The sequence below is a fragment of the Chinchilla lanigera genome, unplaced genomic scaffold, assembly GCF_000276665.1.
Source record: "Chinchilla lanigera isolate Chin_1 unplaced genomic scaffold, ChiLan1.0 scaffold00002, whole genome shotgun sequence".
NCBI classification, from domain to species: domain Eukaryota; kingdom Metazoa; phylum Chordata; class Mammalia; order Rodentia; family Chinchillidae; genus Chinchilla; species Chinchilla lanigera.
The window spans coordinates 55,118,663-55,131,627 of record NW_004955403.1 but is presented as its reverse complement, the minus strand read 5'-3'; the positions used below and the strand labels follow the sequence as shown (position 1 = coordinate 55,131,627).

The 12,965-nt window shown below is 40.5% G+C and overlaps 1 long non-coding RNA gene across 2 annotated transcripts; it reads left to right on the top strand.

The window, feature by feature from the left end:
- The first annotated feature begins 2,041 nt into the window (after positions 1–2,041).
- On the top strand, positions 2,042–12,342 carry LOC102012393. 2 transcript variants are annotated; one of them, XR_001234447.1, is made up of 3 exons: positions 2,042–2,187; positions 4,155–4,342; positions 12,051–12,342. It is a non-coding gene; the product is annotated as an uncharacterized LOC102012393 (long non-coding RNA). The 2 variants fall into 2 exon arrangements; XR_259276.1 differs by lacking the exon at positions 12,051–12,342 and adding an exon at positions 9,644–10,986.
- The last annotated feature ends 623 nt before the right edge of the window (positions 12,343–12,965 follow it).

The following is a 12,965-nucleotide window of genomic DNA, read 5'->3' as shown; positions in this document are numbered from 1 at the left end:
CCCAGTGCAGATCTTTGACACAGATTTACATAAGTCATCGTCATGGGCTCTAGGCCTGCAGATGGACTTGTGCAGGACTTTGCTCTGGGCTCCAGGCCCTCAGCTGGACTCCTGGGTCTCTAGTGCATGGACAGATCTCTTGCACTTGACTCTTCGGATGATTGTTATAAAATAATCCTACAAATGATGTGTCCCGTATTAAATCAAACCTTGCAAACCCTGACTACAACAAGAGTCAAGAGGCTATTCAGTTGGGGGTGGGAGGGGCATTCAGTCTCCTTCTGGCCACAATCCCATTCTGTTCCTTTTTCAAAGATATTCTGGATATTCTAGGTCTTTTGCATTTCCATATCAATTTTAAAAGTCAGTTTTCCAATATTCCACAAACTTGACAGTTTGGTTGAGATTACATTGTTTTAGAGAACAGGTTATAAACATTGATTTTGCAGCTATTATCAGTCTTCTGACCCATGAACGTGATGTGTCTCTGGGTTTACTAGGTTCCTTCTGATCTTTCTCAGTAATATTTTATAATTTATAGTGTACAACACTTTGAAATACTTTGATTCATAAATATTTCCATTTTTTTCTTATTGATGAAGTAAGAAAAAACACCTTAAATGAAATTGTTTGCCTGATTGATTTTAAATGTACACTTCTGCAGTGTTGCATGTGTTGTACAACCTTCACAACTGTCTGTCACCGGATCTCTTTCTGTCATGAAGCTGGGCTGTGCACCACCTAACCGGCTCCCACTCCCTCCGCCCCGCAGCCCCCACACCACTCTGACCCTTAGTGCCGGAGCTCAAAGTATATTATGTTTATGTGACTATAAATGACATCAGTGCTGAGTTCCCTCTTCTAGTTGTAATCGCTAACCCTTAGAGCTTGCAGTTTCATTTTATGAAAATCCAGTTGGTATGTTCTGCATTATGGCTCCATTTTCCTGAGATCAGAGACCTTTTTCTTCTTCTCTGTGTGCCCCAGTCACTTGTGTGAATGAGTGGGTAAATGACTAATTTCATCATCTTTGCCAATTTTCTAATCTTGGAACCTGGGAAAATTAGTAACTTTCTTTTGTTCACTGCTTGCTAGGTAGGCCACGGAAGTTTTATTCCTTGGGTTGTCTGTCTAAATACATTCATAGCCTTAGGCTAAATTTAATAATAATCTTAAAGTTATTATCAAGACAGATAACTTTAATAGCAGTCTCACAGTTATTGGCAGGGCAAAATAAGTTTCTAGTATTCTAGTTGTTATGAAGTTTACAGAGGAGAAAACTTTAACAGCAATTTAACTTTCATTTCAAATTTTATGTGTAAATGTATGTTCAGGATATTTACAGAATCAACATCAAATACAATCACAGCACAGCATCAGGAAAGAGCTTCTAATGAATCACTTGTGGCAAAGATGAATGTGGAATATCTTATAATACCACACAGTCAGGAATTGGCTGGAAAAGTGGAAGTAAGTGGGAAGAAAATCAGCGTGAGGGCCTGGGATATAGCTCAATGGCACAGTGCCTGTCTGGCAAGTGCAAGGTCCAGAGCTGGATATCTGGTACCAAACAAATCATGGTAAATGTTGGAGAAAGCTTCAAATACTCAACACTGGAAAAAAACTGAGTAGCATATTAAATAGCAGAAATATTGGACTTCATCCAGAAATAAAATAAATAAACATGCATCCCTAAAAAATAAATAAAAAGATCACGTTTGTCAAGTGTTAGACAAATGGAAAATACCCTTGAAACATAGTAATAATTACTGCGAAGGAAATGCACTGCTCGGTGCTAGCATCACAAGGCACGCATCTGAAGACCGCCAATGTATCTGTAGACTCTACAGATATTTCTCCCAAGAGAAAGAATAAAGCAGCACCTCAACCCAGGCACAGCAGCAGCCAGTCACATGCTTCACCTCGAGATGGTACCGCAGGAAAGACAAGCCTCTGTCATGAGTCTCTGGACAACAGCGCACACTAGCTGGCGTCAGTAAGCACCACGCGAAGCTAAACTAAGAGGCATTCCACAGGATAAACGACCAACCGTCCTCAAAACATAGGAGCCGTAGAAGACCCTCCAGCCCCAACACAGCTGCCCACAAATGAGGGGAGCCAAAGGTGGGAGTGGGAGAGAGAGAGAAGAGAGAAGTAAGCGTCACCTACTCGAGGAGATTGAGGAGGGTAAGGCATTTTACGATGTGTCCTGTGGGTTCTTAACCTGGATCCTCGAGCAGAAAAAGTAGACGAGAGGGAAAAGGAGTGAAATTTGAATAAACTGTAACAATATCAACTATCAAATTCAAATATCAAACACTTGTTTTTTAATCATGGTTCTATGGCCATTTAAAATGTTTGACATTATCAACGCTAGGTTAAACCTGTACGTGAACTCCGAATTGCTTTTGATTATTTTCTGTAAGTCTCGGGTTATTTCAAAAGAAGAGTTAAAAACATCGAGTCCATCAAAGAAATGCATGTTTTAAATCAAGAAGTTCAGTTTTTATTTGGCAGATATTTTGATGAAATAGTTTTGTACATTTTATTTCTGGCTTCAGAGAAAATACTTTTATTGTGTAGGTTAGTATCATTCTACATTTTTCAAAGAAGCATCAGAGTCAAACTCTTTTTGCAAAAGCATATTCTGACCCAACAGGACAAAAAAGTTTAGGTATATATCTTTTCACTTCCACAACAAAAATAGAATTTTGAACTTATTACCAACACCTGATTCAATCTTTGGGATTTTTGTTTTTATTCCGTAAAATTCATATATCCACCTCATGCTGAGTATAGAATAGCACAACCTCTCACCCAGTTAATGACATCGGGTTGAAGGGAGGGGCCAGCGAAATGGAAAGGCCAGCGAAGCAGCCTGTCCCGATTTCTCCAGTTAGTGGTAATCAAATGCAGGATAAAATTCTGGAACTCTAAAAATTCTCCAGAAAATCATTGTGACTAACTGCTTGTGTCAGCCAACTATTTTTCTCTGCAAAGAGAGGGAGAATATTTTTAACACCACAAAGCATGCCAACCCACCCAAACAACGCCTGGAATAAGCAACTATGTCTTTGGCTGTTATAGGTCCCTTGATAGCAAAAAGTAATTACAGAAGAGTTCTGAGTGGCCCCCAGGGAGAGTCTGAGAACTCTGAAAAAGTAAAAGCTTAGAGCTGTTCAAGTATTGTTGCAGGACTTAGCAAACTTGGGCAGATGTTTCAAAATTGAAACTGGAGTTAGAAAGTCTTGATGCTGAAGTTGTTTAAAAAGTGAAAGTATACTTCTCAGGGCATTTTAAGCAACAAAATTGATGTGGCGGTGCATAGCAAAGGAACAACAGCAGTGGTAGAATGCTACAGGCAGAGTGGAATTTCAGAATGGCCGCAGTGCACCAGTGCGAAGGCTGTGATCTGCACACCCTGTACATGTGCCTCGCTCCCTCTCACCTCTTTTAACAAGTGAAATATCAGAGCCAGGAGCAGAACCTGCTGCTACTACATGCTTGGAATTCTGTGACAGAATGCATATCTTCAGAGGAGTTTATTCTAACCTGTATGCAAATAATCTTTTTCACTGCTGCCATATTATATAGCTCAATACACATGAATGGTTTTGGCTTTGTATTTTTGGATTTTGTATAATAAATGTGTTTCCATGCACAAAAAAATTGCAATAGTATAGGCAGACTCAGAAATTTGTCTTTATCTTGCTGAGTTTTCACAATTCACATGAAATAATATATTTCTATGAAACTTTCTGTCCTATTTTGTCTAAAATATATCCTATCCTTTAACTCTTTCTTTCTTCCTATTCAACTTCTTCATCTCAGTTCTGTGCTTCTTCTGAGCTTGGAAGTCTGGGAAATGGAGAAAATATATGCAATATATCAAAAGTTAATATATTGTGTTCCATTCTTAAGACATGAAATAAAACCTTAACTGAACCAGAAGTGAACATACTGTACATCTTTCAGTTTCTAGGAAATAATTATTTAAAAGATGCCATTATTGACCATGATCTCAAGGTCCTGTTATCATCAGAATGATTTGTCTACAATAGAGTTGATAACATGTATTTCATACATTCTCTTCCTAACTAGTTTATATTGTTTTTTGTTGTTGTTGCTGCTGTTCATTTGTTTGTTTTCCACAGAGGACTTGCTTAAACAAGTAATTTATGTTCAATAAAATCATTATGGAAAGAATTCTTTACTGGAAATATAGTAAAATACCTCAGCTTTGAAAACTTTCAAGAATATTTACTCAACTGAAAAGTTTAGGATCAACCTGATAAGCCTCATCTCCCACACTGGATGTTAGGAAAAAGACAACATCAAGAAGGTAAATAAAAATAAATCGAGTGCCAGTGCCGAGGTGTCAGATGCTTGAGTATCTCTAGGTCTTGGTGGACACCCTAGAGTCTGGGCTGGAGTCACAGGCAATGAGCATTTGTCTTGGTGGATGGTGGATACTGACGTGGGAGACAGAGGCAGGAGGCTTCCCCCAGTTGGTGGGTACCTGTGTGCTGCTCTGCTGTCAGAGCACACAGTGGCTTCCAGATCCCTTCTGGCCATCCCAGCCCACCCATGCTGTAAACCTTCTCTGAAAAAGCAAGCTTGACTGCTTGGGCACACTACTTTCCAAAGCCAGCCTGTATTGCCTTGGTAGAGAGTTTTCCCCTGGCCTATGCCAGCCTGTTATTCCAATTCAACCAGCCTCAGCCTGCCTGAGCTCTAGAATGGCATCTAGTTTAGCAATTCTGCCTGTTGGGTCAGAGTGTTTCGGGGACACATCAGGGATGTGTGAACCAGTGTAAGTGGACATGCTCACCTTCCCGCCTTGCAGAATGCAGACCGCACACACCCTTCCCACTCAGGATCCAGCCCAGCACTGGGGAAGTGCCTTTCTCAGCTGGCTTTGTGTGATCTTTCTGCATTCTGCCTCATCTCCTCCTGGCATCTAGTCCTCAGGAAGTAATGAGTAATTCTTTATATTGAAATTGCTGTACTCTAAGGACGATGTGGCTTCTACTCCTAACTCCGCTAATGAATGCATTTCATACCATGGAAAATTTCCTGAATCCATGAAGGCAAAATAATGCCTATGATTTATTAGTAAGATAACTTAAAGAGAAAAAAAGAACTCATCAGTGTATTCTGCATAATGCATACTACATTATGCTCATCGTAGGGGTCCTGAACCATTTAAGAACAAAGACAAATTAGACAATAGAACCCATAATCACCTTTAGAAGTATTTCACTACAGAATCTATATATAATCTCTGCAAATAACAGAGGTGGATTGTTTTCTTGGGAACTCACTCATGTTAAGCACCTCAAACCCCTGGGGTCAGGTGTATCACTCTGTAAATGGTAGGGAAAGTCAATATCTCCATTTGTGCTCTGGATAAGATCCTCTCTTGCTCCTCAAGTAATTCACTCTTCAATTTCCTTATCTCTTGGATCATCATTTCCCCCTCTTAGCAGGTCATTTCCATCAGGAAGCCAACATGCAGTAATCCCCGCTCTCTTAACCAATATTTCATTTAACCATAAAATCTATGCTTTTGTTCTTTGTCTTCCTTCATTCATCCTGCTATAGTGGAAAATCTTAGGAAACCCGTCTATGCCTGAGGTCTCAAATTCCTCTCACCCACAAGCTCCACCTGATTTGCATTTACCCTTGCCAGCTTCTGCCCATCCCCTGTCCCACCCAGATCACCAGGCCACCATGGGCCCCACATGGCAAAGGCTGTGCTCACCCCCAGGCCTCTTCCTGCTGATCTTCACCAGGGTTCCCCTCTCACAGTTGATTACCCCTCAGCACCTTCTATTTGTCCTGGTGGATAGAGTGCGCTGTTAAACAGACTAAGCATTGACTACTTCCCCACTTTCCACTTCTCCTTGGTCTGTATTTGGGTTCTTTAGAATTCCTTAGATGTTGGATTGCTGCAAACCCATTGCTGGGACATCTGTTTCTTCAGCTAGTACTCACTTGCTAGGTAAACACAAATGAGTGATTTCTATCATCCATGAAGACTCACATATCTGTGCCTTCATCTTGAACTCAGAAGCCAGTCTCACATTACAGTCATGAGGTCTAACAGCATCCATTTATGCACCTGGGGGAATAAGCTCCACTACCTGAGTACTGGCAAATTATAATAAACTAAACTGTGATGCATTTGTGATCATGTTTTGGAAAAAGAAAAGTATAGGAGAACCATCTGCCATGTTTGGACACTGCCAAAAGATGAAGAAAGAGGCAGACAAATCCAGGATTGCACAGAGAGAGCAATTTATCAGAGTTTCACAGATGAAAGCCTGTCTGGGGCCATCATAAGACTGAAGAATCACCTCATCCTAAGCTATGTACCTGGGCTTTCTCACAAACTATTGGTTTATAATTACATAATTAGGGAGCAGATTGGATGTCAGTGGCTAGCACACACACTTGTTCATCTAAGTGTCTTAATAACTTTATCTTATAGTTTGGAATGCACCCCAGGTTCACCTGGTATGCAAAAAGACAAAATGGCTGTTACATCTAAGATGGTTGCCATCAGATTCCTCTGGCAAAAAAACAAAATGGCTGTTAAATCTAAGATGGCTGCCATTGTCGGATGTAGATTCCATTTCTGTCCAGTGGTGACAGGTCCCAAGAAAAAGGTACCTGTGGATGAAAAGAAAAGCAAGAGAAAAAAAAAAAAATAAGAGAGGCATAATTCTGGAATGAGGGAGTTTACAGCCTCTTGGACTGCAGCCTCGATTACCAATCTCAGTCACCTTTTATTGAGCGAGAACAAAGGAGTAGCTAGTACAAATGGGGGGATACCAAACGTTTTAGCAAGAATAATACAGCTCAATTATCATAAGTATGAGATTTGACTAGGTAAGCCATCATGTTATCATTCCTTCAGGCATGTCTCAGTAAAGCATTTAGTGTTGACCTTGTGGCTTTCCACAAGGACACAGGTTTTGCAATCTTATCCTTCCCACTAATGCTAGACACCCTCCAGAACTAAACAATCACATGGCTTGATCAGGCCTGAGGCAATACACTGAAAGAATAATTAAAGAACTATACTTGTCCACATGTAATCTGACACATGCCTTTAATCCCAGCATTTGGGAGGCTGAGGCAGGAGGATCATAAACTCAAGGCCTGTCCGGGCTGTATAATGAGACTTAAGAAATCCTAACGAACAATAAATAAATCATTGTGTGTCCCCAGTACTTTCTCTAACTAAAAAATGTCTTTTTCCACATGCTATCAGATTCCTCTGGATTGCACCTAAGCCTATTCTGTACACACATATTATCAATTACAGATTGAGATTTAGCTTTATGAAATTTCTGGTAATTTGACTATACTTTAATTGGACAGTATGAGTCATATAACCTTATTCTTCCTAAATGCAATAACCTTAGTCCTTCTAAATCCCAATGCTCTCTGATTAATGGTCTATGATAAACTATAGATATTACAAAAGGATGTGTGACTTTGATGAATATAGCTGCTAGGTTATTCAGAGAAAATAAGAAATATGCCTTTGGCTTACCTATATGCCAGTGAAATATATCACAATCCCTGAGTTTCTGAGAAAGGGAATTTTCAAAAAGAGAATAAGCAAAGAGAAAGAGTAAAAAAGAAATGAAAAATATAATAAAGAGAAGTTGAAAGAGAGATTAAGTTTAAAAGTCAGTCCATCGCTGTGGTCTTTTCTAATCTAGTCATCGCCTTCCTACTGCTATTATACTGTCTACCTCATAGGAGGATTGGGGTTGGGGGCTGCTATGGTTTAGATTTAAAGCGTCCCCCAAAATCTCACAGGTGAGGTGGTGGAGCTTTTGGAAGGTGATTGGATCATGATGGCACTATAGTCATCAGTGGATTAACTCATTAATGAGTTCATAATTTAATACGCTGGCAAGAGGTAAGGCCTGTTTGAAGGGAGTGGCTCCCTGTCATGTGGCCAACAGGGGTGTGTGTGTTCTTGTCATCAGCTCCTCACTTCTCTCCTCTTCTGGCTGCCATGTGCTGAGTAGTCATCCTCTTCCACATCTTTCCACCATCAGTGTGTGCTTTCAAGTCCACCAACCATGAATGAACTCTCTGAAACTATAAGCCAAATAGACTGCTCCTCTTTTGAGTAACTACCATGAACAGAGTTTTCAGTATGGATTACTAACATTTCTTATAATAGTCTCATTCTGATTTTTACCAATTTTATTTTGAAAAACCTAAGGTATCAGATAATGTTTATTAATTCATTAATTCATTTATCATTCATTCATTAACTGTGATAACTATGACTCACTGACACAATGAACACTATTAAAATGCTAGAAAGTATAAATTTTAAGTACATATTAAAGTTGTAGTGCCTACCAATATAATTCTTGAGCATTTTAAATGATTTGGGCAAATAGTAAGATACACAAAAACAGTTACATATTTTTTGATTCTCATTTTTTTAATATAACCAATGTACTTTGCAAAGGGTATGTTTTGGATAAATATAAAAAGTACCAATATTTTCTTTATATTGAATATTAAACAGAGAGCATTACTGTGGCATAGTAGTATGCTCAGATAGATAGGAGGAGATGAATTTACCTTTACCATTCTAATCTGTTAGGTATCCTGTGTTAAAAAAAAAAAAAAAAAAGAACTGATTAACATGATTAACCATCCAGGCAAACAGTTGGCTTGAAACACCATTTCCATGTTATGATTCAGATTCTGGTTTCAGCCAATCAGGGAAACATAAACATGAATACTAGAGACAACCTTGTAAGCTCTATGATGTGATCTGGCAAAGATATCCATAGACGAAAACAAGATCAGCCCTGCACACTCTCAAGGACAACCATGAGCACAAAACAAGTAACTGCAGACGGATGAGGCCAGTTAAATTCTGGTGAGAAACTTGTGAGGTGGAAACTGGGGAGCCAACAGGCTTCAAGCCCCCTTCTCTTCTAGCGGACAAGCAGTGCGTATGCTTTGGATGAATTTTGTCTCACCCTGCCTCGCCTACCCCTCCTGACTGCTCTGTATTCCAATGCTTCACTGATGTTTTATGTCAAAATTGGCTCCATTTGCCTAAGGAAAGCCATAAAACATTGGACAGTTTCTGCCATAGTCAGCTCTTCAAAATTGCCCTTCAATCCTGATTACTCCAGAACTGACTGTGTCCTCCTCTGTCATTTCTTGTCTTGCCAGAGCCTGAGTGCTCACAAAGCCCACCCTGAGAGACCCCATGGGTCATCCCCCCTCAGTTCCCGCACACCTGGACCAGAAGGTGCCTCTTCATTGCTCAGATCCACCTCACTCTGCTGCAGGCCCAGGATAATCGGGCACTATTTGTATTGAGGTGAAAAACCCGAAGACCGGATTTTTATTTAGACCTTGAGCTTTGTTATCTGACTAGTCAGGATGGACAGCAGGAGATACCCAATAGTGCACGGGAAGAGAATGGAAAAATCAAATTCAGCTTAAATTATTTAGCTAGTCCACGCCTTTTGAATTGAAATGCTAAAAGCACATTTAGCTATGATGACTAGCTTAAATTGTTCTTTTGTAGAGATAAAACTATTGAAATGCATGCATTTCATTTCCTTATCTATTTTTTTTTTAGACTTTTCTCCCACTTCAGCGCATGACAGGACATCCTGCACCTGGCATTGACCTCTAATGGATTGATGGCAACTGCTCCATCTGATTCCGCCCAGATGCAAAGGGAATCCATCAAATCCTTGATTCCGAATTCCACCTTGCCCGGGAGCTCTGGGGAGGGCCATCCACTTTCAGTAGCAGAAGATTTATTTTCACAAGAGTCACATAGTAAAGCATACCGTCCATATTTCTGGACTAGTCCAGGGCAGTTTAAAAATGTCCATCTTTGAACTCCAAAGATTAGTTAACAAAAATATATCTCGGTTCCTGAGTGGCAGCTGAGCCATCAGCGTCCAATCCTAGGTCAGCCTGGCATCTACACTGCAGGAGCTATGAATTTACTGAAACACCCCGGAAAATCCCTGACGCACTGTGACCAGCAGAATAAATGAACAGAGCCTGTGCAACCAAATGCTCTTTCCTTCCAAATCCTCTCTCATTTGAAATCCCATGGAAAAATGCGGACTTGTGACTGTAGAGCAGAGGTTTGAATCAAGTTTACTTCAAATGATCAATTTTTCTAAAAAACTCAAGACACTGGTGAACTTCTCCAGAGAATTCTTGAATTATCAGTGAGTTGTTTATGAAACTGTATTAATGGCAAAAGAAGAATAGTGCATGTGTGCATGTCTGCATGTGTGTCTGTGTGTTTAGTAAGAAGATTATTGAGATTTTAAACTCAGTGTGCTCTGCAGGACGCAGAATACGTCCAGAATGTGTGGACACCAAAAGTGGCCCCAGGTGAAATTTTTCCAGCTCTTAGTCATGTCCCTTCTGTGTCCACTCATGACCTCCTGTATAGGAAGGGGCAGAGAGTGCTAATGGTCAGGGATTGGGGTCTAGCGTGAATCACAGTAGTCTCATTTTGCAGCTGAGGTTAGAGAAGTTAGTCCATTTGGTGAGACTGAGACTAACACATGCACAGTATGTAGAGTGACAGAATTGGTGTCAGCTGTTTTCTTCATTGTCTAAATCTTGGTTCTGCGTGCAGCCTTCTCGCTGTCACAGACAGATGCAACAAGCCCCTGTTCAGAGCAATCACCACCAGTCTTGGCTTTCAAGGCCTCTGCTAGTGCGTAATGTCTTGAATTTATTGTGTAGTTTGTGAGACTTAACCTAGTCCCTTATATATTGTGTTATAATAACTCTGGGTGGTGGTTACATTTACTCATTCTCTTGTTTATAATAATCCTGTATGTAAATAAATGAATAGATGTACACTTAGGGTACTGAACTCTTCTTGTTAAAATAAAACTATTTCAATATATATGCTAATTTGTTTCATTTATACAAAAAGTTTATCTGGGTTCATTGAAAACAAAGTCTGTGTTTTATCTGTTTTTTTTCTTTTTTCTTTTCTATAAGAATCTCTCTGGTTTATGTCTTGTACGGAGTGACTATTTTGAAGATAATGATATGCAGTGTAACCGCTATTGGTATCATCTTATTCTTTGACTAAAATGTTTTATCTTTCATTAAATAAAAAGAAAACTTGATAACCCCCGTTTTCCTGATTTCTTCTCCACCTGTGCTCTTGGAATTCACATCACAAAAGCAGCACAGGCAGTTAAACCCATCCTAACACCACGCAAGGACACTTCCTATTGATTCGCCCCACAGCACAGCTGCAGGTGCAGCAAAGCAGGAGAGTCAAACACAGCTAATGAGGTAGAACCTCCGTCATCCTTGGTTTGATCTGACCTCGGGCACGGATCAGCCTTCCCCACCTCATCTCTGTCCTCTTACATCAGTGAAGGCGATCTCCGGTGCATTGGGTTCCTCAGTAGGACCTGGGGACACCAGCACACAACGCCTTGTTCCCTGTGGTTAACTGGGGGGTCAGGAAGTGTTAAGGAGAAGCTCAGAAATATCGAGCGAGGACAGAACTTGACGACCGTCTGACACAGCTCCTGTGTTTTAGAGGGGAATCGAGGCCAGCACGGCCATGGCGCAGGCTGTCCAGCGATGGGTCTCCTGGAGAACACAGGAGTCTTGGCTGTCCCTGTGCAGTGTGTGCTCATCCACCCTCCCTTTCCACGTGTGGAGGACATTTGTGGGGAAGCTGAGTTCAGCCACTTGGGCACACAGAGCGCTGGTGCACTGGATACAATCCACTGCACACGGAACAGAAGCTCTTTTCAATACACTCATAATTTGATTCATGTTTTATGAGAGTGGTATCTCATAGGTCATAATGGGGTTCTACGTCAAGTGCAAAACAGCTGTACTAAAATGCAGCACACATATAAACTCATACTTGCTTTTAACATGGAGAAATATAACATAGTAGTCTGCACAAAATTAAAATTAAGAACAACATGTCAGATCATCAGCTTTATCTCCGAATTTTTATTTATCGTTTGTTTCAGATCCTAGAGAGGAACAGATAGAAAGGCCCGGCCACAGTCAGGACAGAAGAGAAACAGCTGCAAAATGGGGTGGCAATGGATTCTCTCAGCTCCCAACAGGAATGCAAGCAGAAGTTCCCTTGAGTGCACATAGGCATAAAGAAATCTTAATCCCTGGGCCTTCTGGGAGCCATGCGATATATTTCACATTTTCAATATAATTACAGTCTCACCAGTGCCATTTAAAAAAATTTAAGACAGCAATAAATAATAAAAGGATATTAAGATTATCCTGGCAAAGTATGAAATAAAATAAAATAAACCAAAACATCAGTCTCCTCAGTTCTTTTCCTGCTACACACTGTTTGTTCCTAAGAGCACGTAGCGGCATCCGCTCAGTTATTATTGCTGCATTGCTATTTAGAATAATAAGTCTTCCGTGCAGTGGACTACAGTGAAAAACAACCCTGAGTCCTTGTTTTGAAAAGGTATATAATTGTCAAAAATTGATCTCAGCAGATATTCTGATTTTAAATAAAGCTTTTATGGAATCGTCCTCAAGTTAAAACTTGAAAGGAAGCTCTAAATTGATTCTTACTTAAAGACTGCCGAAGGGTATGCGTGTGTGTTTTCCCAGATGGTGAGAGACCAAGCCACTCTCTCTTCCTCCTCTCTGCTCAATTTCACTTTTTTCCCAACTCTTTTAGATAAGTCACTCTTGTAATGATACAAATACCCATCCGCGTGACCAGTGGGATTCCCTGCGGGAGCTTACTTGGTTCCCAGTGCTTGCCTGGGTTTTTTCCACTTGCTAAAGTCAACTCTAGAGTCCAATGCTTCCCTTCCGCTCCTCAGTTAGGGGTCTTGCTGTCCCTGCCTTCAGCACTGAAGTGAGGTGCTACCTCCTGCCCAACCCTTAGACCATCTGACGACATC